Source organism: Lissotriton vulgaris, chromosome 2_1, assembly GCF_964263255.1.
Source record: "Lissotriton vulgaris chromosome 2_1, aLisVul1.2, whole genome shotgun sequence".
In the NCBI taxonomy this organism is placed as follows: domain Eukaryota; kingdom Metazoa; phylum Chordata; class Amphibia; order Caudata; family Salamandridae; genus Lissotriton; species Lissotriton vulgaris.
In genome coordinates, this window is record NC_141687.1 from 677,379,289 (window position 1) to 677,406,114 (window position 26,826).

A 26,826-nucleotide genomic window follows, 5' to 3' on the forward strand; every position below is an offset into this window, starting at 1 on the left:
TGTCACCGCCGTGGACTTCCTAGATTCTTGATTTATGATGTGAATCTAAAAACAGAGGGAACAGACAAAAAACGTCCTGTAGTCAAGAACACTCAAAATCATATAACAAACATGTCCTTTTTGCTGTTGTTGGTCACTAACTTCCTCAAAAAATGTTGCTGATGAAGGTAAAAATCTTCATACATTCCCAACCACTCGCTCTTTGTACCAATGGGCGGGCACCTGAACAATTGATGAAATAAGGGTGAGAATCAAGCAACTTTCTGCCTGTAACCAACTTGGTAAGCAGTGGTCCAGGGTGGGTGCTAAAGAGCGCATGCGAAATCCATCTTGAGCAAGGTCTTGATTATTCGTTTTTGCTTTTTGTCTCCACAGTGGTTTCTGGTCCTGATAAGAACCCCCAAAGTGGATGGGGTTTGAAACGCGTAGACCATTCTGTTTTTCCTCTATCAAACAATTGGTCATGTATTTTGAATAACATTGTTTGTGCACTGTTAAAAATTGTTCTATTTAGAAAAATTGGTGCACATTTTTAATATCCCAAATAGCACTTTGTTTGACTAGTGGTTTGGCCTTTGTCCAAAAAATTTAGATTGACCTACTAGGACTGTGTGGTGTTTGTTTAGTGTGGTGACCGTTTGAGTGGAGTTGGAATATTTGCGAGTGTATGTTTGAACATTTGAATGGGTTATGATTGGAAGTAACAGTATGTAGTAAATATGCATTTGTCTTGCATTCTTTGTATGTACATCCCCTACATGTTTTTCAAAAAAAGAATAATCTTTTGAATATTGAAAATAAAAGCAATTCATGAGCGCATTGGTGCTTGGCTTGGCTATCCTTGCACTAACTACTCAGTTGTTAAAAAAATTCATCAGTATTGGCATTTTGTTTGGTTGTTGGTTTAGTGGACTCAGCCTTACTGATTAGAGTCAGGCCCTTTCTTGTTATATTGTGTGAATCCAATGGCACAATGTTTGGAAGCATCATAATTAGTCATCTGGACTCACAGGGCCCGATTAGTTTGGAAACTATTCCAGACCTGATTTGTTTGGGAACGTTTCCTAACGACATTGTAATCGGGCCCTCAGTCTAATTAAAATTTAAGCCTGCATATTTCTCAAACATGTTAAAGGGATAAAAAGCATGGTTGTAGTGGCAGTGGGCTCTCTTAACCCCTTTGGTGCTCATGACGGAGCGATTCCATTATGAGCCACGGTGGGTGAGTACTCATGACAGAACTGCTCTGTCATGGCACCCACCCATGGGGGAAGTGCTGGCGCTCCCCCAATGGGAAACAAAGGGGAATGGCAGCAGAAGAGCTCCTGCTGCCACCCCCTGGACGACTGAAAACCATTTGGAAGCGACCCCTTTGGCGAGGGTCGCTTCCTTCTTGGCCTAAATAAATTTTTAAGACTTTTCTGCCCTGACTGGGGATAGATCGCCTGCATTTTTGGGGGTTTCTGGCCCCGGGTGAGGGGGGGGGGAAGAATATCCGACTAGAGCCAGGGATTTAAAAATAAATAAATTGGAAACAACCCCTTGGGCAAAGGTCCCAGGCTGGGGCAGAAAACCCCACTAGACATTAGGGACTTCTTTCAAATTAAAATGGAAGCGACCCCTTGGGAAAGGGTCGCTTCCAGGGGGCAGATTTTTTAATGGTCTTTTTGCCCCCAGGGGGAGGAAGGGCAAAAAATCCACTAGACACCAGGGATCTTTTTTGTGTGTAATGGAAGTGACATGGTTGTATCCAAGGGGGTACAATATTGTTATTGTTTTTCTGCCCCTCTTGGGGTCAGATCTGTCCCTTTTTGTGCCTTTCTTCCCTAGGCGGGAGGGGGGAGTCAGAAAACCCTTCTAGGCACCAGGCGTTATTTCTTTATAAAGGGGGGAACATTTCTGTCTGCTATTTTCTGACCCACCTGGGGAACAGATCGGCCTGGCAGACATCACCCGATCACTTGTGCAAGGTCACCCCCCATTTTTCTCAGTCCTATTTGAAGGCCCATGTGACAGATTGAACATTTAGGTAGTGACATAGTGTGTTATAATGTTAATTGTTTTATTTCTTGTGAATTGCAATTGTAATGCTTTATGTTTCGCTTTTTTTTAGTTCAAGGCTTTTCCTCTTTAGGCTGTTCCAGGTTGCGGTTTCGTTACTGGTGGTTCTGCTGTTTGTGTAGTTGCATGTGTTTGGTAAGAGACTTATTTTGTACAATGTTTTTCATTTCTCTGCATGAATGTATTTTTTTGGAAATGGTGTAATTATAGTAGTATGTTTGGCTTCTGTTTTTCGAGTGTCAAAAACATTTTGCGTTTGTGCATGATGTGTACTTTGTTGTCTTGTGAGTAATTGGTTTTATTTTTTTCTTTCTAGTGGGATATCTTTGGTTTTTGCTGTTTCTCTGCAGAGTAGGTGCTGGTAAGTGTAGCTGTGTCTTGCAAGTGAATCGTATAGTTTTTGAGTATATAGATCTTTGTGATAAAGGCACACATTTATTTTACTTACTTATTTTGAGCAGTGTTGGTTGTTGTTGACTTGTTTGTGTAGTCTCCTTTGTTGGTAAGGATAATGGCTGCCAACAGGATTACTGCTCAGAAGGTTTTTGGTATGCTTTTTGGGTCTTCCTCTGACCATGGTTCAGAGACAGACTATGCATCTGAGGCAAAGGAGGGAGTTGAAGATTCAGGCAGTGGGTTTTCTCTGCACATGGAATCATCGGACGATGAAGCTACTCTCAGTGCGGATGAAGCTACTCTTAGTGCGGATGAACTGCCTGTTTTAGAGGAGGACATTTATGTGCCGATAGTGCAGCAAGAGGCATCTGGGCTGCAGCCTGGGGCTGTAAGGCTTCCAGTTGGAAGTGATGACCTCTGGGTTGCCCCAGGCATGGTGCAGCCGGCACTGCCAGACTTTACTGGTGTTCCAGGGTGTAGAGTGAGTACAGAACACTTTTTGCCGATACATTTTTTCTGTTGCTTATGCACGATGTGTTTTTGCCAGAGATTGTTGAGCAGACTAATTTGTATGCCGAACAATTTTTGAGGGACAACAGTGCCAGCCTTAGATCACACTCTAGAGCTACCCGGTGGACTCCCACAAATCCAGAAGAGATGAAGAAGTTCTTGGGTTTAACTTTTTTGCTAGGCTTGCTAAGGAAGCCATCAATGTCTTCATATTGGTCTACTAGTCCCTTGATGGCAACAGCTATATTTCGGCAGTCTTGAGTCGTGATAGATATTTGCTTCTGCTTCGGATGCTGCATATATTTGAAAATGGTTTATCGTTGGCACGAGATCACCCTGATTGTGACCGTCATTTTAAGATTCGGCCTGTCATTGATCCCTTTGTTGATCGATTTTCTGAGATCTATGCTCCAGGGAAAGAAATAGCAGTGGATGAGTCTTTGGTCTTGTTCAAAGGCCGCTTGGATTTTAGGCAATACATTCCTAGTAAGAGGGCACACTATGGAATTAAGCTGTATATACTGTGTGACAGTAGGACTGAATATGTCTCTAATTTCAGAGTGTACACTGGTAGGGAATCCAGGATTAATCCCCCTGGCTGTTTGTCCACTTCTGGAGTGACTGAGAAAATTGTGAGGGAACTTGATAGAGGACTTTTTAACAAAGGCCACCATTTATATGTAGATAACTTCTACACTGGTGTGCAGTTGTTCAGGGAATTGCCCAAAGTGGACACTGTTGCTTGTGGCACAATCCGTTCTCACCATAAAGGTTTCCCAAAAACACTTGTTTGTCAAAAGTTTGTGCGGGCACAGTGCAGTGCATAGCGTTGCGAAGAACCTCTAGCTGTGAAATTTTCAGACAGGAGGAATGTCTACATGCTGACTACCATCCACGATGAAAGCACTTAACCTGTTACTGTTTGGGGGTCAGGTTGCTGAAGCGCACAAACCTGTGTGCATTTTAGAATATAATAGGCACATGGGTGGTGTTGATAGAGTAGATCAGAGGTTGGAACCTTACACTGCTCTTCGTAAGGCTTACATTTGGTATAAGCAGTTGGCTATCCATCTTTTCCACTTGGCAACCTTTAATGCTTTTTTTGTATTCAAGGATTCTTGTACTGAGTCAAAGACGACTTTTGCTAAGTTTCAGGAGTCTGTAATAGGCAGCCTTGTTGTAGTGGAACAGGCAAGTGTTCCTAGAGTTGTGAAGGATGTAACTAGAATACAAGATTGCCACATTTCTGATCACATTCCTCCCACACCCTCCAAAGACTTTCCCAGTAGGAGATATTGAGTCTGTTGGCGAAGAGGTACGCGGAAGGAGACTCGGAAGCTTGTCTCCTTTCTGGTGAAGAATTGGCTTGGTAGTTTGGTCTGCCCTGTTCCCATGATGCACTGGGCCAGGGACAGACTAATTCGCATATAGCCAGGTTCTGAGCTGGGATGGTGCAGTGAGCTAAATAACGGTGATGGATCAAGCCCTGATCTTTGGACTGGGTAAGAGTGGTCTGCTTAATTCAGACACTCTGTTCATCACCACCCCCCTTTCTGAATCATCTCTTGTTAATAACATTTTTTATACTGAACCATCATTTGCCCTTGTGCCAAATCCAACCAGTATGTGTTTGTGTGCTTGAGGAATAGATGACTGTGCAGTTATCTTTGTCTTTTTTGTCTCTCTGCCAAGGTGAACATTTCATCTAAGAAAAATCTACCAACTGTTGATATTTTCGTAATCTAAACACCCATGGGTGTACATGGTGATGTCTCTTTTGTGGATCCCATCAAGTTATCTTACCCACAATGTTCTGCAAACCTCAAAATGTGACTGTCACATTTCCCTTGCATTATTGTGCCTAAAGTTTCACGCTACAGAAAGTAACAACAAATTTCCAACCCCCTGGCATTTCTCCAAGTATCCCAATAGAAATAGTACCTCACTTGTGTTGGTGGGACAAGTACATACAGCAGGGAAGGGCCCAAAAAGCTATTGAGGTGACATCAAAATTACCTATCACAAACCAACCTGGGTTTGCAAGGAGGTCCCTTGAGTTTATGGCCCGGGGCACCGCAGCCATCTAGTGAAACCTACCAAACTCACACATTTATAGAAAGTAGACACCCAGGGGAGTCCAGTGAGGTATGGCTTACGTTGGTCCCCCAACATTCTTCTACCCAGAACCCCCTGCAAACCTCCAATTTTGCCAATAAAAATCACTTTTTTCTCAAATTTCTGTATGGGAAAGTTCTAGGATCTGTGTGGATCTACACATTTCCTCCTACCCAGCGTTCCCCCAGGTCTCCTGATAAATATGTTACCTCACTAGTGTGGGTAGGAATAGTGGCTACAACAGGAAATGGCCCAAATCGTACTGTGGAGACTTCATAATTACCTATAACAAAAGTACCTGGTTTGGGGTGGGCACCTGGGGTTTTGGCCCCGGGCTCGGCCGCCATTTTGGGAAAGTACCAACCCCAAACATTTCTGAAAACTAGACAACCGGTGAGTCTAAAGATGTATGGCTTGAGGGGATCCACCAACGTTTTCCTACACAGAATGCCAGGCAAACCTCAAATTTAGCTGAAAAAAACACAATTTCCACACATTTTTTTTCAGCTAAATTTGAGGTTTGCCTGGCACTCTGGGTAAGAAAACGTTGGGGGATCCACACAAGCCATACCTCATTGGACTCCCCGGGAGTCTAGTTTTCAGAAATGTTTGGGTTTGGTACTTTTCCAAGATGGCCACCGAGTCCGGGGCCTAAACCCCAGTTGCCCCCCCTGAAACCAGGTAGTTTTGATATAGGTAATTTTGAAGTCTCCACAGTATGATTTGGGCAAATTCCTGTTGCAGCGGCTCTGCCTACCCACATAAGTGAGGTACCATTTTTATCCGGAGACCTAGGGGAATGCTGGGTAGGAGGAAATTTGTGGATCCATGTACGTTCCAGAACTTTTCCACACAGAAGTTTGAGAAAAAATGTATTTGTTCAGGAAAATTTGAGGTTTGCAGGGGATTCTGGGTAGGAGAATTTTGGGGAACCCACGCAAGCCATACCTCGTTGCACTCCCCTGAGTGTCTTGTTTCGAGAAATGTGTGGGTTTGGTAGGTTTCCCTACATGGCCGCCGAGCCCCAGGCGAAAATATCATGGGACCCACCTTGCAAAACCAGGTTGGTTTGTGATAGGTAATTTTGATGTTGCCTCAATAGGTTTTAGGCCTTGCCTGTCGCGGGTACTTGACCCAACCACGCAAGTAAGGTACCATTTTTCTTGGAAGACTTTGGGGAACGTGGGGTAGGTGGAATTTTGTGGATCCACGCAGATTCCAGAACTTTTCACCACAGAAATGTGAGGAAAATTTGTTTTTTTAGACAATTTGTTAGGTTTGCAAGGGATTCTGGGTAACAGAACCTGGTCATATCCAGTTAAGTCACCCTATCTTGGATTCCCCTGGGTATCTAGTTTTCAAAAATATATAGGTTTGTTAGATTTCCCTAGGTGCCAACAGAATTATGGTTCAAAAAGTACAGGGAGGCACTTTTCCTAAAAAGGGTAACTATTCACTGTGAAAATGTGGTGTGTCCACATTGCGTTTTGTGCCATTTCCTGTTGCAGGCACTGAGCCCATCCACACAAGTGAGGTACCATTTGTCACTGAAGAATTTGGAGAATGCGGGGTGGTGGAATTTTGAGGATCCATGCAGATTCCAGAACTTTCCATCACGGAAATCTGAGGGAAATGTATTTTTTGGGACAATTGTTTAGGTTTGCAAGGGGTTCTGGGTAACAGAACCTGGTGATAGCCAGTCAAATCACTCCATCCTGGATTCCCCTGGGTTTCTAGCTTTCAAAAATGTATAGGTTTGCTAGGTTTCCCTAAGTGCCGTCAGAGCAAGTGTTCAAAAACTACAGACAGGCACTTTGCAAAAAAGGGTCATTTTTCACTGTGAAAATGTGATGTGTCCACGTTGCGTTTTGGCCCGTTTTCTGTTGCGGGCACTACACTTACCCACACAAGTGAGGTATCATTTTTCTTGAAACACTATGGAAAATGCAGGGTGGGTGAAAATTCTTGGATCAATGCAGATTCCAGAACTTTCCACCACAGAAACTTGAGGAAAAAGTGTTTTTTTGACAGATTTTAAGGTTTGCCAGGAATTCTGGGTGGCAGAACCTGGTGAGAGCCAGTCAAGCCACCCTGTACTGTATTTCCCTTGGTATCTAGTTTTCAGAAATGTATAGGTTTGCTAGGTTACCCTAGGTGCAGACAGAGCTTTGGTTCAAAAACTACAGCTAGGCATTTTGCAAAAAAAAGATAATTTTTCACTGTGAAAATGTGGTGTGTCCACGTTGCGTTTTGTGCTGTTTCGTGTTGCAGGCACTTGGCCTACCCACACAAGTGAGGTATCATTCTTCTTGGAAGACTTTGTGGAATACAGGGTGGGTGTAATTATGTGGATTCACGCAGGTTCCAGAACTTAACACCACAGAAATGTGAGGAAAATGTTTTATTTTTGGCAATTTTTTAGGTTTGCAAGGAATTCTGGGTAGCAGAACCGGTGAGAGCCAGTCAGGTCACCCCATCCTATGTTTCTGAGAATGTCTAGTTTTCAAGAATGTATAGGTTTGCTAGGTTTCCCTAGGTGCCAGCAGAGCTATGGTTATAAAACTACAGCTATGCACTTTGCAAAAAAAGAGTCATTTTTCACTGTGAAAATGTTGTGTCTGCATTGTGTTTTGTGCTGTTTCCTGTTACGGGCACTAGGCCTGCCCACACAAGTGAAGTACCATTTTTCTCAGAAGGCTTTGAGGAACGTGGGGTGGGTGTAATTTTGTGGATCCACACAGATTCCAGAACTTTCCACCACAGAAATGTGAGGAAAATGTGGTCTTTTATTATTTTTTAGGTTTGCAAGCGATTCTGGGAACAGAAACTGGTGAGAGCCATTCAAGTCACCCCATCCTGGATTTACCTGGGTGTTTAGTTTTCAGAAATGTATAAGTTTGCTAGGTTTTCCCAGGTGCCGACAGAGCTAGAGTTCAAAAACTACAACTAGGCACTTTGCAAAAAAAGGGTCATTCTTCACCTTGAAAATGTGTTGTGTCCACATTGCATTTTGGGCCATTTCCTGTCACGGCCACTAGGCCTACCCACACAAGTGAGGTACCATTTTTCTCAAAAGATGTTGGGGAACGCAGGTGGGTGAAATTTTGTGGATCTACACAGATTCCAGAACTTTCCACCACAGAAATGTGAGGAAAATGTGTTTTTTTGGGGACAAATTTTGAGGTTTGCAAGGGATTCTGGGTAACAGAACCTGTTGAGAGCCAGTCAATTCACCCCATCCTCGATTTCCCATTGGTGTCTAGTTTTCAAAAATGTATAGGATTGCTAGGTTTACGCAGGTGCCGGCAGAGCTAGGGTTCAAAAACTACAGCCAGGCACTTTGCAAAAAAAGGGGCCAAGTTGCAATTCCTATTGCGGCCACTAGGCCTACCCTTACAAGTGATCTACCATTTTTTCTTGGAAGACATTGGGGAATGTGAGGTGGATGGAATTTTTCTCTTTGAAAATGAGGTGTGTCCATGTTGCTTTTTGTGCCGTTTCCTGTTGCGGGCACTAGGCCTACCCACACAAGTGAGGTACTATTTTTCCTTAAAGACGATGGCGAATTTGGAGTAAATTCGGATCATTAGCAATCTATGGCCTAACTCTGGGAATGGAAGTGAAGGACATTCTCCTGAAATTTACAGAGGCTAGTTATTACAAGAGGACAAAGTTCAAGATAATAATAGCAGCATTCGAAATTTGGAAAAGCTTTGCTAAAAAAAATTGGCTTAGGAAAATTTAATTCTTATACAAGATTATTACATAATCCAACCCTCCCACAAGATATCTTCTCGGGACCTATAATGGCAGAGTGGGAGAATAGGGGAATCAGAACCATTGGAGATATTAGGGGGGAACAGTGTTTTTTCCAATTTAAAGATCTGCAAGACAGATATAACCTAGAAGCTAGGCAATTTTTTAAATTCCTCCAGATTAGGAGTTTCCTCCTGGGAAAAAAAAGGTGGTGTTCTGGGATTTAGGCGTAATGCTATTATGGAAATTATTCAAAGGGGGCAGGATTGCACAATTAAAAGATTGTATGCTGAATTGATTAAAATAAAACAAGATGATCACCAAAAGTGGAGTGAAAAATGGAAGGATAATCTTACAATCAGCTCTGAAAGCTTTGGTATCTCCCTAGAAATGGGGAACTCATTACTATGTGCAGCACCATTACAGGCTCAACACTACAAAACACTTTATCACCTGTATTATACACCGGCTAAAATAGCACAATGGGGAGGTTTAGCGGGTATTACATGCTATAGGTGTGGAAGCTCGGATGCTGATCTGGAACATGTATTTGCTTTATGCCCCCGCTTAGATTTATTTAAAAAGGAAATCGAATGTTTTATAAGTAACATTTTAGAAAGCGAAATTGTCCTAACCCCAGGAACCATTCTATTAGGAGTTAATGTTGAGGATGTACGCTCTTTTCGTGGGAGGGAATTTTTGTTTGTAGCTATGTCTATCATGAGATTATGTATAGCCTCTGCATGGATAGATCCTGTACCACCTACCTTCCATAAATGGCTGGCTAAGTTACTAATAACGCATAAAATGGAGAAAGAGATATATGCAAGGAAAGGAAAAAGGGGAAGGAAGCTAGGTAATATAATATGGGATCCTATAACACGATGGAAGGAGGAATAATAGTGTGAAATGTTGGATTCCCTAAAGATAAGAAATACTAACTCGGTGCAATTACAATATTGATGTTTTACAATATGAAAGTATATTCTGCTTCTATTTATGCTATTTTTGTGCTTTAACTTGTGCTTTAATTTGTTTCTGGTAATATCACCCTCGCCTGCTGATGATTTAGTGATTATCTTTTATTTTGATCTATGAACTATTGGTATATACTTTTTCTCCTTCAATCTTTGGTTTGTATTAATGATGCCGTGCCTTGTATATAAATGTAAAATATTTCAATAAAAAAATTAAAAAAAAAAAAAAAAAAAGACGATGGCGAACGCGGGGTGGGTGTAATTTTGTGGATCCACGCATATCACAGAACTTACCACCACAGAAACGTGAGGCTAATGTGGGTTTTGTTGGACAATTTTTTAGGTTTGCAAGGGATTCTGGGTAACAGAACCTGGTGAGAGCCTGTCAAGTCACCCCATCCTGGATTTCCCTGGGTGTCTAATTTTTAAAAATGTATAGGTTTGCTAGGTTTCCCTAGGTGCCGGCAGAGCTATGGTTAAAAGATTACAGCTAGGCACTAAGCAAAAAAAAGGTCATTTTTCACGGTGAAAATGTGGTGTGGCCGCGTTGCGTTTCCTATCGCGGCCACCAGGCCTACCCATACAAGTGAGGTACCATTTTTCTTGGAAGACATTGGGGAATGTGATGTGGATGGAATGTTGTGGATGCAAGCAGATTCCAGAAAGTCCACCACAGAAATGTGAGGAAAATGTTTTTTTTTTTTAAACCATTTTTTAGGTTTGCAAGGGATTCTGGGTAACAGAACCTGGAGAAAGCCAGTCAAGTCACCCTAGCTTGTATTCCCCTTGTTGTCTAGTTTTTGAAAATATATAGGTTTGCTAGGTTACCCTAGGTGCCGGCAGAGCTAGGGTTCAAAAACTACAGCTAGGCACTTTGCTAAAAAAGGGTCATTTTTTGCTGTGAAAATGTGGTGTGTCCACGTTGCATTTTGGGTTGTTTCCTGTCACGGTCACTAGGCCTACCCATGCATGTGAGGCACCATTTTTCTTTCAAGACTTTCGGGAATGCGAGGTAGGTGGAATTTTGTGGATCCACGCAGATTCCAGAACTTTCCAGCACAGAAATGTAAGGAAAATTTGGGTTTTTCGGGACAATTGTTTTGGTTTGCAAGGGATTCTGGGTAACAGAACCTGGTGAAAGCCAGTAATGTCACCCCATACTGGATTCCCCTGGGTGTCTAGTTTTCAAAAATGTATAGGTTTGCTAGATTTCCCTAGGTGCCGGCAGCGCTAGGGTTAAAAAACTAGAGCTAGGCACTTTGCAAAAAAAGGGTCATTTTTCACTGTGAAAATGTGGTGTGTCCACGTTGCGTTTTGGGCCATTTCCTGTCACAAGCACAGGGCCTACCCACACAAGTGAGGTACTATTTTTCTCTAAAGACTTTGTGCAAGGGGGGTGTGTAGAATTTTGTGGCTCCAAGCAGATTCGAGAACTTTCCACCACAGAAATGTATGGGGAAATTTGTTTTCTTTAGAACAATTCTTTAGGTTTGCAAGGGATTCTGGGTAACAGAACCTGGTGAGAGCCAGTCAAGTCACCGCATTCTGGATTACCTTCGGTGTCTAGTTTTAAAAAATGCATAGGTTTTCTAGGTTTCCCTAGGTGCCGGCAGAGCTATGGTTCAAAAACTACAGCTAGGCACTTTGCAAAATAAAGGTCATTTTCACTGTGAAAATGTGGTGCGTCCACGTGCGTTTTGGGCCGTTTCTTATTGCGGGCACTAGACCTACCCACACAATTGAGGTACCATTTTTCTAGGAAGATTTTGAGTACCGTGGGGTGGGTAGAATGTTGTGCTTCCACGCAGATTCCAGACATTTCCGCCACAGAAATGTGAGAAAAATGTGTTTTTTAAAAAAATATTTAGGTTTGCAAGTGATTCTGGGTAACAGATCCTGGTGAAAGCCAGTCAAGTCATCCTACCCTGGATTCCTCTGGGTGTCTAGTTTTTGAAAATGTATAGGTTTCCTACGTTTCCCTAGGTGCCGGGAGAGCTATGGTTCAAAAACTAAAGCTAGGCACTTTGCAAAAAAAGTGTCATTTTTAACTGTGAAAATGTTGTGTGTCCACATTTCGTTCTGGGACTTTTCCTGTCCAGGGCACTAGACCTACCCACACAAATAAAGTACCATTTTTCTCAGAAGACTTTGGGGAATGCAGGGTGGATGGAATAATGTGGATCCATGCAGTTTCCAGAACGTTTCACCGCAGAAATATGAGGATAATGTCTTTTATTTGACAAATGTTTGTTTTGCAAGGGATTCTGGGTAACAGAACCTGGTGAGAGCCAGTCACGTCACCCCATCCTGGATTTTCCTGGGTATCTAGTTTTCTAAAATGTATTGGTTTGCTAGGTTTCCCTAGGTTCCGGCAGAGTTATGGTTCAAAAACTACAGATAGGCACTTTGCACAAAAAGGGTCATTCTTCACAGTGAAAATGTGGTGTGTCCATGTTGTGTTTTGTGCCATTTCCCATCGCAGGCATTAGGCCTACCCACACAAGGGAGGTACAATTTTTTGGGGAAGACTTTGGGGACCGCAGGGTGGGTGGAATTTTGTGGATCGCCCAGATTCCAGAACTTTCCAGAACAGAAATGTTAGGAAAATGTGTTTTTGGAACAAATTTTTAGGTTTGCAAAGGATTCTAGGTAACAGAACCTGGTGAGAGCCAGGCAAGTCAACCCAACCCGGCATTTCCCTGGGTGTCTAGTTTTCAAAAATGTATATGTTTGCTAGGTTTCCCTGGGTACCAGCAGACCTAGGGTTAAAAAACTACAGCTAGGCACTTTGCAAAAAAAGGGTAATTTTTCACTGTGAAAATGTTGTGTGTCCATGTTGTGTTTTGCACCATTTCCTGTTGTGGTCACTAGGCCTACCCACACAAGTAGGTACCATTTTTCACAGAAGACTTTGTGGAACGCTGGGTGGGTGGAATTTATTGGATCCACGCAGATTCCAGAACTTTCCACCACAGAAATGTGAGCCAAATGTTTTTTTGTTTGAAACAAATTTAGGTTTGCAAGGGATTCTGGGTAACAGAATCTGGTGACAGCAAGTCAAGTCACCCCAGCCTGGATTTCTCTCTGTGTCTAGTTTTCAAAAATGTTTAGGTTTGCTAGGTTTCCCTAGGTGCTGGGAGAGCTAGGGTTAAAAAACTACAGCTAGGCACTTTGGAAAACAATTGTCATTTTTCACTTTTAAAATGTGGTGTGTCCACGTTGTGTTTTGGGCCGTTTCCTGTCACGGGCACTAGGCCTACCCCCACAAGAGAGGTACCATTTTTCTCGGGAGACTTTGGAAAACGTGGGGTTTATGAACGTTTTCGAATCCACAAAGATTCCAGAACTTTCCACCACAAAAATGTCAGGAAGATTTGCTTTTTTGGATAATTTTTTAGGTTTGCAAGTCATTCTGGTTAACAGAACCTGGTGAGAGCCAGTCAAGTCACCCCATCCTTGATATCTCTGGGTGTATAGTTTCCAAAAATGGATAGGTTTGCAAGGTTTCCCTAGGGGCCGGCAGAGCTAGGGTTGAAAAACTCCAGCTAGGCACTTTGCGAAAAAAGGGTCATTTTTCATTGTGAAAATGTGTTTTGTCCATGTTGCATTTTGAGCCATTTTCTGTCATGGGCACTAGGCCTACCCACACAAGTGAGGTACCATTTCTATTGAGAGACTTATGGTAACACAGAATTGTAGAGCAACTGTTATTACCTTTTGACTTTCAATGCATGTGTGCCTTCCAAATGAAAGACAATGTGTAAATAAGAAGTGATTTTGAAAAATGACCTATAATTCTCATGCTAGTATGGGTACTCCCAATTTGGGAAATGTGCAAATATCTACTGTTTCTAAACTCTAAGCTTTGTTCCCATTTCAGAAACACATAGGTGTCTTTCATACTGATTTTTCCGTGTATACATTTTCGCAGAATAATTGCTATCTACCCGGTACATAATAAAAAAACATTGCAAGACACTGCTCACTTATTGGTTCTGGGTTCGTCGGATTCTTGGTGAACCTACAAGTACTATATATTGCCGCAACCAGAATTGTCCAGCAGATGTAACAGTATATTGAATTCAAACAGCTGTCTCAATTAGAAGAAGTTACAGGGGAAAATGTTGCCACAAATTGCTGATTTTTTCAAATAATTTTCAATTTTTCCAATATTTAACTGTCGGTTCATATAAAACCTTGAAGGATTCAAACAATGGCCCCTTGCTGAAATCAGAATCTTGTCATAGCTTTCCAGGATCCATTATTGCTTTCATAACCATTGCTACCAGGAGGTTGAAAGCACAAAAAATTGAAAAAAATAGGCTATGTCCCAAAAAAATGCCAAAACTGTGTAAAAAATGTTTGTTTTCTGATAAAAGTCTGCTTGTCCCTGGAAGCTGGGAAGATGCTGATTTCAGCACCACAACCCCTTTGTTAATACAGTTTGCAGGGGACAGACCAGACGCTTTCAAATGTAGTCTTTTTTACTCATTTTTCCCCAAAAAACAAAAATGTTGCTGTATTTTGGCTGATTTCTAGGTCCCCTCCAGGGAAATCACAAACCCTGGGTACCTTTAGAATCCACATGATGTTACAACGGCCCAAGCACGAACTACCCCAAATTGCCAAAAAAAAGGCTTAGCACAGGGGGGTAAAAGGCCTAGCAGCGAAGGAGTTAAGAAGTGTGTCATCTACAACACTTGAAATATTGTTGTCGCAATCATTATACCAAATATCACAATAATGTATCCTACATAATAGAGGAATATTATTTGTAACAAGTCCATAACCTTTTTTGTTTGTTTATTAGATCCTCACACAATCTATTGGTGTCATGCTTCATCTTCGGATCTCATCCTGGTCCCTAAAAACGAGGATAGGCTCAACCATATTCCAGCGAGCACTTTGGATATTTTCCTGCCGGAGTCTCTACCATAAAAATGCCTCGAAAAACCTAGGTACCCTTTGTTCTTGGTGTTTGTGGTAGGATTTTAAATTGTAGGGAAATGGTGCCTGTGGAGGTAATGGCCCTAACCTTTACATAAGAGTTTCCACCCTAAGAAATAAGGCCAAAGGTTCCAGGGCTTTTATCAGGACAAAATAAATTCAATGCCTCTTTGTAACGTCAATGTGAAATATCAGTCAGGGCATAGTTGTTATGCAAACGAATCTAGCATGCAAAGAAGGCTGGATAGCCCTTTCCCAGGATGTACTCATCTTGGCCTCTATAAGAAAGAATGTAATGGACTTGTGCTGGGTTAGGTATTTACACATTCCAGACCACCATCACCTAAATCAGTGAGTAAGGTGTAATTTAAATGGAAATACTATATTCTTGTTGTCTTGTTATCTAATGTGCCAAAGTATAGTCAATCCATATATCTAGAGACAGACATGACAGATATTCATATGAAGAGAATGTGTTATCTTCTTATATGTATTTGGTAATCTGCGAGGAACAAAAACCCTGGCATGTAGTTCAGCAATTTTCTACACCAAAACACATACCCTGAATTTTCAGGATGTTATGCTACATGGGAGGAGTGAGGGACATGTTCCTGTAGGCACACACTGTGCAGATTGCATCAGCAAACATAAGAGAAGTTGTTTATGGATCTTTGATAGTGTGTAAAATTATAGTGTACTAGGTTTTGATATGATTAATAATTCACATTCTTTTGTGATCCACCCATTCTATTTGTCTTGGTCTGCTAGTGAAATGAGCCTCCAATGTGTGTGTGTGTATATATATATATATATATATATATATATATATATATATATATATATATATATATATATATATATATATATATATATTCCAAACACGAGTTGCCCACAAACGGTGAAGCCACTCCACAGCGTGTTAATTCATTTAATCCAAGGAGTACATCAGCCTGGTTTCAGCACACAAATATTGCCAAACGCGTTTCGGGCGTCACAGCACCCTTGATCACTGGCATAGGAGACCCCACAACTCGAGCAGGCCACCTGAGCACAATTGAATGTCCCGCCCATGTGGGCGTGTGCTGTGAAGGTTTCTGGTAAATGTGGTCTGTTCTTCCATACAACCCCAGTGAGCGATGTGGGTCCCCTGCAAAATAAACAAAAACAGTCTTACCCCAGTGGGTATGTGTTGCAGCAAGGCTTGATATTATTTACATCCTCCTCAGAACGAACACACTGTTCCTTGTAGTGCCTCTTAGTATCCTGCACTATGGACCTGCATGTACGCAGTGGGGCCTCACCACGGCCGGGCTTGCCGTTGTAGATTCCAAACACGAGTTGCCCACAAACGGTGAAGCCACACCACAGCGTGTTAATTCATTTAATCCAAGGAGTACATCAGCCTGGTTTCAGCACACAAATATTGCCAAACGCATTTCGGGCGTCACAGCGCCCTTGATCACTGGCATAGGAGACCCCACAACTCGAGCAGGCCACCTGAGCACAATTGAATGTCCCGCCCATGTGGGCGTGTGCTGTGAAGGTTTCTGGTAAATGCGGTCTGTTCTTCAATACAACCCCAGTGGGCGATGTGGGTCCCCTGCAAAATAAACAAAAACAGTCTTGCCCCAGTGGGTATGTGTTGCAGCAAGGCTTGATATTATTTACATCCTCCTCAGAACGAACACACTGTTCCTTGTAGTGCCTCTTAGTATCCTGCACTACGGACCTGCATGTACACAGTGGGGCCTCACCACGGCCGGGCTTGCCGTTGTAGATTCCAAACACGAGTTGCCCACAAACGGTGAAGCCACACCACAGCGTGTTAATTCATTTAATCCAAGGAGTACATCAGCCTGGTTTCAGCACACAAATATTGCCAAACGCGTTTCGGGCATCACAGCGCCCTTGATCACTGGCATAGGAGACCCCACAACTCGAGCAGGCCACCTGAGCACAATTGAATGTCCCGCCCATGTGGGCGTGTGCTGTGAAGGTTTCTGGTAAATGTGGTCTGTTCTTCAATACAACCCCAGTGGGCGATGTGGGTCCCCTGCAAAATAAACAAAAACAGTCTTACCCCAGTGGGTATGTGTTGCAGCAAGGCTTGATATTATTTACATCCTCCTCAGAACGAACACACTGTTCCTTGTAGTGCCTCTTAGTATCCTGCACTACAGACCTGCATGTACGCAGTGGGGCCTCACCACGGCCGGGCTTGCCGTTGTAGATCCCAGACACGAGTTGCCCACAAACGGTGAAGCCACACCACAGCGTGTTAATTCATTTAATCCAAGGAGTACATCAGCCTGGTGTCAGTCTTGGTCTGCTAGTGAAATGAGCCTCCAATGTGTGTGTGTGTATATATATATATATATATATATATATATATATATATATATATATATATATATATATATATATATATATATATATATATATATATATATATATATATATATATATATATATATATATATATATATATATATATATATATATATTACCTACTGGGATCTCTGAAAATTCTATGTTGAATAACTTTGGCGTTGATGGACGGAATTGGCTGAAATTTTCAGGAAAATGGCACATTTTGTTTCTGAGCATCGCCTGACAGTTTGGGGGGGTTTCGTCAAGCGGGGGCCGAGAAAAAAGTGGGGTCCCAAAACATGTTTTTAACATTGAGTTTTCCATAGGGCGGTTGGAATCACTTTTAGCTCGAACGGCTAAATGGATTTCCACAAAACTTGGCAAAATTGTAGGGACTGGTAGCCCGATGTGCCTTTGCTATTTCTCAAGATATATGCTCCAGTGGTTTTTACAAAAATTAACTTTGAAAAATATATATTGGGCTACATTGGGCTATATATATGTTAGAGCCCAAATGTAGCCCAATTTAGCCCAATGTAGCCCAATGTAGCCCAATGTAGCCCAAAGATGGCCACCAGAGACAAAAAAAACAAATGTAGCCCAAATATCAGCCAGATGTAGCCCAACTATAGCCCAGTGACAGAATGTCCCAGAGTGTTCTAAAGAACAACTAGAGCGCTAACAGTCTTACTTATGACAAAAGTATGGCACACCTGAAGTCATCTTGATTGGAATAAAGTTGTAACACTTAATACATTTAATTTGAAAAGGAACAAAATGACATCACTGATGACATCACTGATGACATCTCATTTGACATTACTGATCACATCACTGATGACATCATTCATGTGATAATACGATGAACCTCTTCAGACTCTAATATAACCTTAGATACACTCAGTGTAAACAGACACTCACAGACTGTCACTCATCCATGGAGTTACTCACACACCTAGTCAGTCATGCAAAGAATCAATCACACCTCCATTTCCTCAACTATACAGTTATACACACCTTACTTATTCAAACATATACTAACACATATTTACTCTCTTATACAATCCCTGATACAAGTTCACAATGATCCATACAGCCACTCACACATTCACTGGCTCTTATGCACAGTTATTTATATATGTCAACTCTCACATGTACTGTGTTTTACATATGTACTTACTTTGACATGTAGCACTGAGATATCCATTCACTCACCAATACACTCATGCACACAGTCAACCGCCCATACAGCTGTTTCCACATGCACTTTTGAACCCATACATCTAGTGAATCAACTGCTCACACATCTATGCACAGAGTCATACACCTCCCAGCCACCCACACACACACTCAGTCTCCCATACAAATACTTGGGCAACCAATCAATAACCCATATAGTTACTCATATAGCTACTGATCAACACATGCAGCAGTTTACAGAACAACAGACATAATGATGCACAAATTAAGACAGTTTAGTCACTAACCCATGCACTCAGTGAGACACATTTAATCACTCACTCATACAGTCAGTCATGCACCTACTAAATCCTTCATCCAGACACTTATACATCCACTCATTCTTCAATATAAGACATATTTTAACTTTACAGAAACATACAGTCACTGGATGTTGTCATCAGTGATGTCATCAGTGATGTCATTTGAGATGTCATCAGTGATGTCACTGACCATGTCATGAATTATGTAATATGTGACATGATCAGCAGTGGATTGCGGGTGCGCGATCTATAGTTAGTGCATATATATATATGTATATATATTATACCACCAAAGACCCGTTTGCACGATGTCCGCGGCCCATGCACAGATGGCGAGTAAGAACCGAGCAGGTCTCTCGGGAATCATATAAACCACAGCAATTTTCTTCACAGCGGGGAATACTCTTTTTAATGCCCTCAGCAGCCACCCGGATACTCTCAAGTGGAGTATTCCCTACGGTGAGCTGCTGAGGGCAAGAAGAAATTGTAGTACTATCTCTGCTTTTGAACAAGAGATGGATATTATGATTAACAGATTCAGGGACAGAGGTTATCCCGATTGGGTACTAAATAAAGCCAAAGAACAAGTTAGGAATGTAGATCGAAACTCATTGCTCAGTCCTAATGAACAGACTATCACACAAGATGACATCAAGGAGTCAGAAGCTACTATGAAGGCAATATTTACCTACAGTAGTAATTCAACCCAAATATTAAAGATACTAGCTGATAAATGGGATGTATTAACTAGTGACCCCATCATCAGTCCCAGTATGCCACGCAGACCAAAAATAACGTACAGAAAAGGGAGAAGTATCAGAGACATGATTGTTCGCAATGATGTTAGACCCATAAGAACAGTCAATGATCATCTTTTGAAGGGCTTCTACCCCTGCGGGCACTGTAAAGCCTGTCGTAATAGCAACATGGTGAAATCTGTTGCAATCCCAGGTTTTGATTCTCCCAAATCGATTGACCAATTTCTGACATGTAGTTCCACCTTTTGTGCATATGTATTGATGTGCCCATGTAAGATGAAGTATGTGGGAAGTACTACATTAACCACCAAAAAGGGAGTACTCGAACATATGCGGGCCATAAACAACAAGGACCCCCATTACCCAATAGCAAGACACTTTGAACTTTTTCAGCAGTACAATAGCAATTTGTTAAGCTTTTTTGCATTGGAACAAGTTCATATTGGTCCCAGGGGTGGGAATCGAACCCTTGCCCTCCGAAAACGAGAATCAAAGTGGATAATTAATCTCGAGACCAAATATCCCAAAGGCCATAATCTTGATGAAGAACTTGCTTATCATTTAAAGGACTGATTTTTTGTCTTGTTAATAATGGGTCATTGATTCGTATCTGCTTGTACATTGTATTATTCTGCAACCATGTTTTAGTGCTTTTTTGGAAAATTATTATCATGACTAAAAACACAACACCTAACTTTGGATTTATTCATTCCACATAGGGGTTAATTTTGGTTTTCTGTTTGATTTTACTTATAGGAAGAAAGGACAGGTTACCTGTGCTGCGGACTGTCTCATCCGTTCTTGATAACCTACCCCTTTCTCCCAAGGGTCCTGTTTTTCAGATAAGAATTTACTTTTTCTAGATAAAGAATTCACTCTACCTAGTGCACTTTCTATTTTCTTTCTTCTCTTTGTCGGTACAGGGACTAGTACATAGGCGTTCAACGTATGTAATTCGGTCTATCCAAAAATATATGTAACATGACATGTAGGACAATGTTCAGATAAGATTTTTCTGTCATTATGCAATATATCTAAAAGGTACAATTTCGGTATTTCGGTGACAAACAGTGCATGGGGTTGGTTCCATGCACTGTTTGTCATGCTGGAAATAAACTGAAAATCATGAACTACGCTCATCTGGTCTAATGGAGTGGTGATTAATGCTGGACTGGGGTGCATTTACGCTACTTTTGGAGCGTTTGGTGAAACAGAGTGTTATTGGCAGGGATCCTCTGACCCTACATTGCACCGTAGTCCAAGTGTCCCGGTTCCATCGGAGGAAGTGAAACAGATACACACATATATATATACATACATATATATATATATATATATATATATATATATATATATATATATATATATATATATATATATATATATATATATATAATAATTACCTACTGGCGGTCGCCAGTAGGTAGTTATAGTTAGGATTTTTTTCAATGTAATTTTATTTGGAATAACTTTGGCGCCGGTTGACGAATATGCCTGAAAATATCCTCAAAATGGCCTTGCGGCGCTCCGGTCCTTCCCTGAAAGTTTGGGGGGGATTCGTCAAGCGGGGGCCGAGATAAAAGAGGGGTCCCAAAACGCGTTTTCTCCATGTTAATTTCCATAGGGCGGTCGATTTCACTTTTAGCCCGAACGGCTGAATGGATTTACACCAAACTTGGCAAAATTGTAGGGACCGTTTGCCCGATGTGCCTTTGCTATGTCTCAAGATATGTGCTCCAGTGGATTTTGAGTAATTTAGGTTAAAAAAAATATATATATCTATCGCAGCGCCCCGGTACGCGCTCCGGGCGCGACACGCTAGGTGCGCACGGAAATCTGATTGGCTCTTGGGTGTCTGTAAACATTCGAAACAGTCCAGTGCGGCCGCCATCTTCTGTCTCGGTAGTATCGAGACACAAGAGGTGGCCAAAACAAAGGGGGAAATGACCATAAGGGGGCAGGGTAGACCCCCCTGACCCCCTAGGTTTGATGTGGGGGCTTTAAAAAAAATTTTTTTTTTGTTTGGCGCGGGGGGAGTGCCCGGTACGGTACGGGGAGCGGACCGGGGAGCATCCCATGGGGAAAAATGAATGATAGAGTTTTTTAAAAATTTAGCCTTTTTTTAGAAATTGGAGGTAGTTCTAAAAAGAACTGTTTTTTTTCTTCTTTTCGTTGTTTTATATTTTTTTATTGTTTTTTTGAACATTTTGTACTTTTTTGGGGTTTTCTGAACAGTTTTAGATTTTTTTTGTATTTTTCATGGGGAAAAACGAAAAAACAGGGAATTGAAAATGGCTCAACTGGAGCAAAAAGCAAAAAGAAAAGAAAAAATTAGGGTTGATTGGGGCATTTATGGTTGTCCCCAGCAAGGACGATGAGCTTTACGCTCTGTTCTCTGTAGGAGATGGTGTTCCCACAATATTTAAAGATAATTCTGAAAACTGCAAATCGGGGCTGAATGCACAGCATCGTCTCACTATCCTCTGGTGCAGACGCAGTGGGTTGCTTCCTTTTTGAGCTGGTTCTTGATGATTGGGGAGGGTTACTGGCCAGTTCCCTCATCTCTGCAGCAGAATAGTTTATAGGATGTTTGCGCTTCATGTGGTGTATCATTGTGTGGTTCCCAAATGATTATTTTTTATTTGGGTTTCCCCTGGAAAGTTCCATGCCACAGATTTTGCAACTGACCTTGGCTGCATTTACTTTTTTCTTCCCCTCTGGGAGAGAAAAAAACTCCCAAATAATGTGTGGTCTTGGCTGGTATGGGGTATTGTGTTCTTCCAGCCATCTTGAACTCCCCTCTTCCTCCTCCTCTTCTTCCTCTCCTTAAAGACCACCAATGATATCTTGAGGAGGTCCTTTTGGTGGTTGTGGTGGTGGTGGTGGTTCAGATGCACCAGCTGCTGCTACTACTGAAGCCATTATATTGAGCAAAAAGGTAGAGAGAGCTACAAACAGGTCTTCCTAAGTCAAAAGACAAAGTCAGAATAAGGAAAAAAGGTGGGATCTTTCATCCTTTTGAAAAAAAAATGTATTGAACCAATGAAAAGTGTTATTTTCAGGTCACATGACCAGGGGCTTCATCATTATGAAACCAAAACTGTTATGAACCAATAAAAAGTTTTATTTTCAGGTCACATGACCCGACGCGCTTACGCTACGTGCCCGGGGGCGCGCCCCGGGTCGCGTCGTGTAAGCGCGTTGGATGTTTACGTTGCGCGATCGTATTCGCTCGAGTGCTTCCGGGTGCGCTTACGCCATGCGTATCACGCGGACGCGGCTATGCGATACGTCACGATCATGTTTTCGTTTGCGATATTGTCGCTTACGGGACGCTCCCCGGAGCGCGCCCCGGGGCGCTTATAAAAGTACGCTTTTTGGGGCGCACCCCGGGGCGCACACCGGGAGCGCTCCAAAGCAAAAAAAAATACAAAAAAATAAATAAATAAAAATTGGGAAAAAATTGTAGGGACTGGTAGCCCGATGTGCCTTTGCTACTCTCAAGTGGTTTTTACGAAAATTAACTTTGAAAAAAATATATATTGTGCTACATTGGGCTATATATATGTTAGAGCCCAAATGTAGCCCAAATGTAGCCCAATGTAGCCCAATGTAGCCCAATGTAGTCCAAAGATGGCCACCAGAGACAAAAAAAAACAAATGTAGCCCAAATTTCAGCCAGATGTAGCCCAACTGTAGCCCAATGACAGAATGTACCAGAGTGTTCTAAAGAACAACTAGAGCGCTAACAGTCTTACTTATAAAGTGAGACTTATTGTTAGGAATTAGCATTAAAAAAAACTATGAAATTCACTGGAAAAACCATAGGTTTCACACCAGTTATAGCTAGGAATTAGCATTTAAAAAACCTATGAAATTCACTGAAAAAAACATAGGTTTCACACCAGTTATAGTTAGGAATTAGCATTTAAAAAACCTATTAAATTCACTGAAAAACCCATAGGTTTCACACCAGTTATAGTTAGCTGGAAATTTTACTGACATAAAACCAATGAAATTCCACGTTATAGTTAGTTGGACTCACTATAACTTGCGCACCTGCAATGCACTGCTGATGACGTCACATATTACATCACTCATGACATGGTCAGTGACATCACTCATGACATCACTGATGACACCATCCTTGTGACAGAGTGACAGACCACCTTTCACTGTAACGTAACCCTTGAAACACATATTCAAAAATAGTAACTAACATTTTCAAAAAAGTGGAGATACCCATACCAGTTACAACAACCAAATCAGTAATACCACCATCTAATACACATCCACTCATTCACCAACAGTTCAATATAGTCACTTATACATATATTCACTCATCATATGTAGTGATAGACCTATACATCCTGTTACACACCGACAGTCATCCAAAAGTTACTCACACACATATTTACACATGCAAAAAAACTATTTTAAGTTCAAATAAAATTTTATTAGGGTGAACAAAATTGTCATTACAAAAAGTAATATGCAATACAACAGTAGCGATAGGAGTAATAAGCTAGGATAACATTATTAAATTACATCAAAAATAGAAAGTGAAGGAGAAAAGGAGGGGAAGGGTAATCAAAAAATAGTAAATGAGGCTTGGGATACAAGGTGTATACTCGATGAGGCTTTGTACTTCAGGAGACAGTGCAAATATAAGCGGGAAGCTGAGTATTAAAGAAAAAGAGGGAACAAAAGGCAAGTCATGGGGGTTTCAAGACCTCTTGCTGCGATGGGGGAAGGTGAGATGAGCGTTGAGTTCAGTATGCATTGTTTCTTGGAACGTTAAAGGTTTAAACTCACCCATCAAGAGACAAAAGATCCTTTCCCATTTAGCTAAACTGAATGTAGATATAGCCTTTCTTCAAGAAACCCATTTATCTGATACTGACGCTGCTAAGCTTCAAAGAGGTTGGGTGGGAAAGGTTTTCTCAGCTCCCGGGGATGGCAAAAGAAATGGTGTTGTTTTGCTAGTTCGAAAGTCCTTTTCTCACTCTGTATTGCATTCTGAATCTGATCCCGATGGCAGATGGTTACATGTCAAACTTTCCTCTAAAGGTGTCCCTTTATCCTTGCTTAATGTTTATGCCCCCACAGGTGGAAACCCTACTTTTTGGAGTGCGTTTGCCTCTCGCATTACTCAATGTATTGAAGACAACTTTATTCTAGCAGGGGGCTGCAACCTGCCGTTGGATCCCTTCTTAGACAGGAACTCCAAAGTTTTTTTTGTCCCTAATAAATCCCATAAGCTCTTCACACATGTCATTTCTCAACACAAACTAATAAACGCCTGGCGACTCTGTAATCCAACCAGCAAAGAATTTACATTCTATTCCCCTGTTCACCAATCCCAATCACGTATTGATTATATTTTTCTCTCTCACCATTTATCCCAATCCCTCACCCAAGCTGAAATAGGCCCCATTGTGTTTTCAGATCATGCCCCGGTTCTGATTAACATTGACATCTTACCCAAATCCACTGGTCCCAAACGGTGGCGTTTCAATAATACCCTTCTTCTTGATCCCAAATTTACGGCCTCCTTTATTGAGTTCACCACCGAATTTTTTGTTATAAATGACACCCCTACCTTAGCTACCCACACTATATGGGACGCTTATAAAGCTGCAGCCAGAGACTTTATCCTCAGACATGTTGCTGCAAAGCGTAACCTTGCCCGTAAACGTACCAGTGATCTTTTATCTCAGATCAAAGCCCTGGAACATGCCTTTTATACCTCTCACACCCAGGAAAGTTTGACAGCTCTTGTTAATGCGAAAATGATCTACAACAAACAGTCTACTGATGACGCATCATTGTATTTATTGAAATCCAGCTCGAAATTTTATGGTGGGAAGAATAAGGCGGGGAAAGTTCTCGCTAACTATTTGAAGGTTAAACAAAATAAGCTGAATATTGAATCTGTTTTTGATGCTAATTTAGTTCTGCAACACAAAGATGCGGATATTTTAGAGGAATTTTCCCGTTTTTACTCCACACTGTACTCTTCTGGCACGCAACCTTCTGAGCACTCTCTTTCCACTTTCTTCACAAGCATTCAACCTCCCTCTAACTTTCCCGTTGACCTCACCTCCCTTGAAACTCCCCTCACCGTTCGGGAATTACACACAGCACTTCAATCTCTTAAGAAAGACAAAGCCCCTGGTCCCGATGGTTTCACTGTCGAATTTTATCAACACTTTGCTACCCTTTTGCTGCCCAAATTATTTCACCTTTTGGAGTCTTTTAAAACTAACGGAGCTTCTTCAGGCACTTTTTCTGACGCTTATATTTGTATTATACCAAAAGAGGGGAAAGACACTCAACACTGTAAGAATTATAGACCGATATCATTGGTCAACATTGACTACAAGATATATGCCAAATCTTTAGCCATCAGATTGGATTCCTTTCTCCCAGAACTCCTAGGCCCTGAGCAATCTGGATTTGTTAAAGGACGCTTCATATCAGACAACACTAGACTCCTTTTTAATGTATTATCTAAATCATCACGCTTCAGTAATTCCCTAGCCGCAATTGCTCTTGACGCCGAGAAGGCGTTTGATAGAGTAGAGTGGTCATTCCTGTTCTCTGCATTAAAATGGTTTGGGTTTGGCCCTAATTTTATTTCACTCATCTCCTTTCTTTACGCAAACCCTAGAGCAGCGGTCTGTGCTAATGGTTTAATCTCCTCCTTTTTCAACCTTGGCAGAGGAGTACGACAGGGATGTCCCCTATCCCCCTTTCTTTTCAACCTTGCTCTTGAACCTTTCCTATCTAAATTACGTCAGAATCCAAACATTCACGGTTTCCCTCTATCCCATTCGCAAATCAAGTTAGCTGCCTATGCTGATGACATTTTACTTTTCATTTCAAACCCATCGGTTTCCATCCCAGCTTTTCTTGCTGAAGTTAATGTATATTCTCACCTCTCCGGTTATAAATTAAACAACGACAAATGCGAAATTTTACCCCTCACCAAATTCACTTTTAAACCTGATTTTGCGGCTTCTAACTTCAAATGGAGCCCATCCTCTATAAAATACCTCGGTTTGCATATTACCCCTTCTGTCTCGGATACTATCTCTTTATGTCTTACTAAATGCACTCAGAAGTTATCCGACCTCACTTCCAGGTGGCATCCCTTATACCTTTCCTGGTGGGGCCGACTTGACACTATTAAGATGATGCTATCCCCAATCGTCCTTTACACCATTTCGAATATTCCCGTTTCCATTCCTGCCAAATTTTTTGCCAAAATCAACACCACCTTATCCTCCTTTTTATGGTCTGGGAAAAAATCGCGCATGTCCTTATCAAGATTGCGTCTCCCCAAAGTGGAAGGCGGGGTTAATTTTCCAAACTTTCCTGCTTATCATAAGGCCTTCCTTCTAAAACAGGCCGCTATCTGGCTTAAAGATC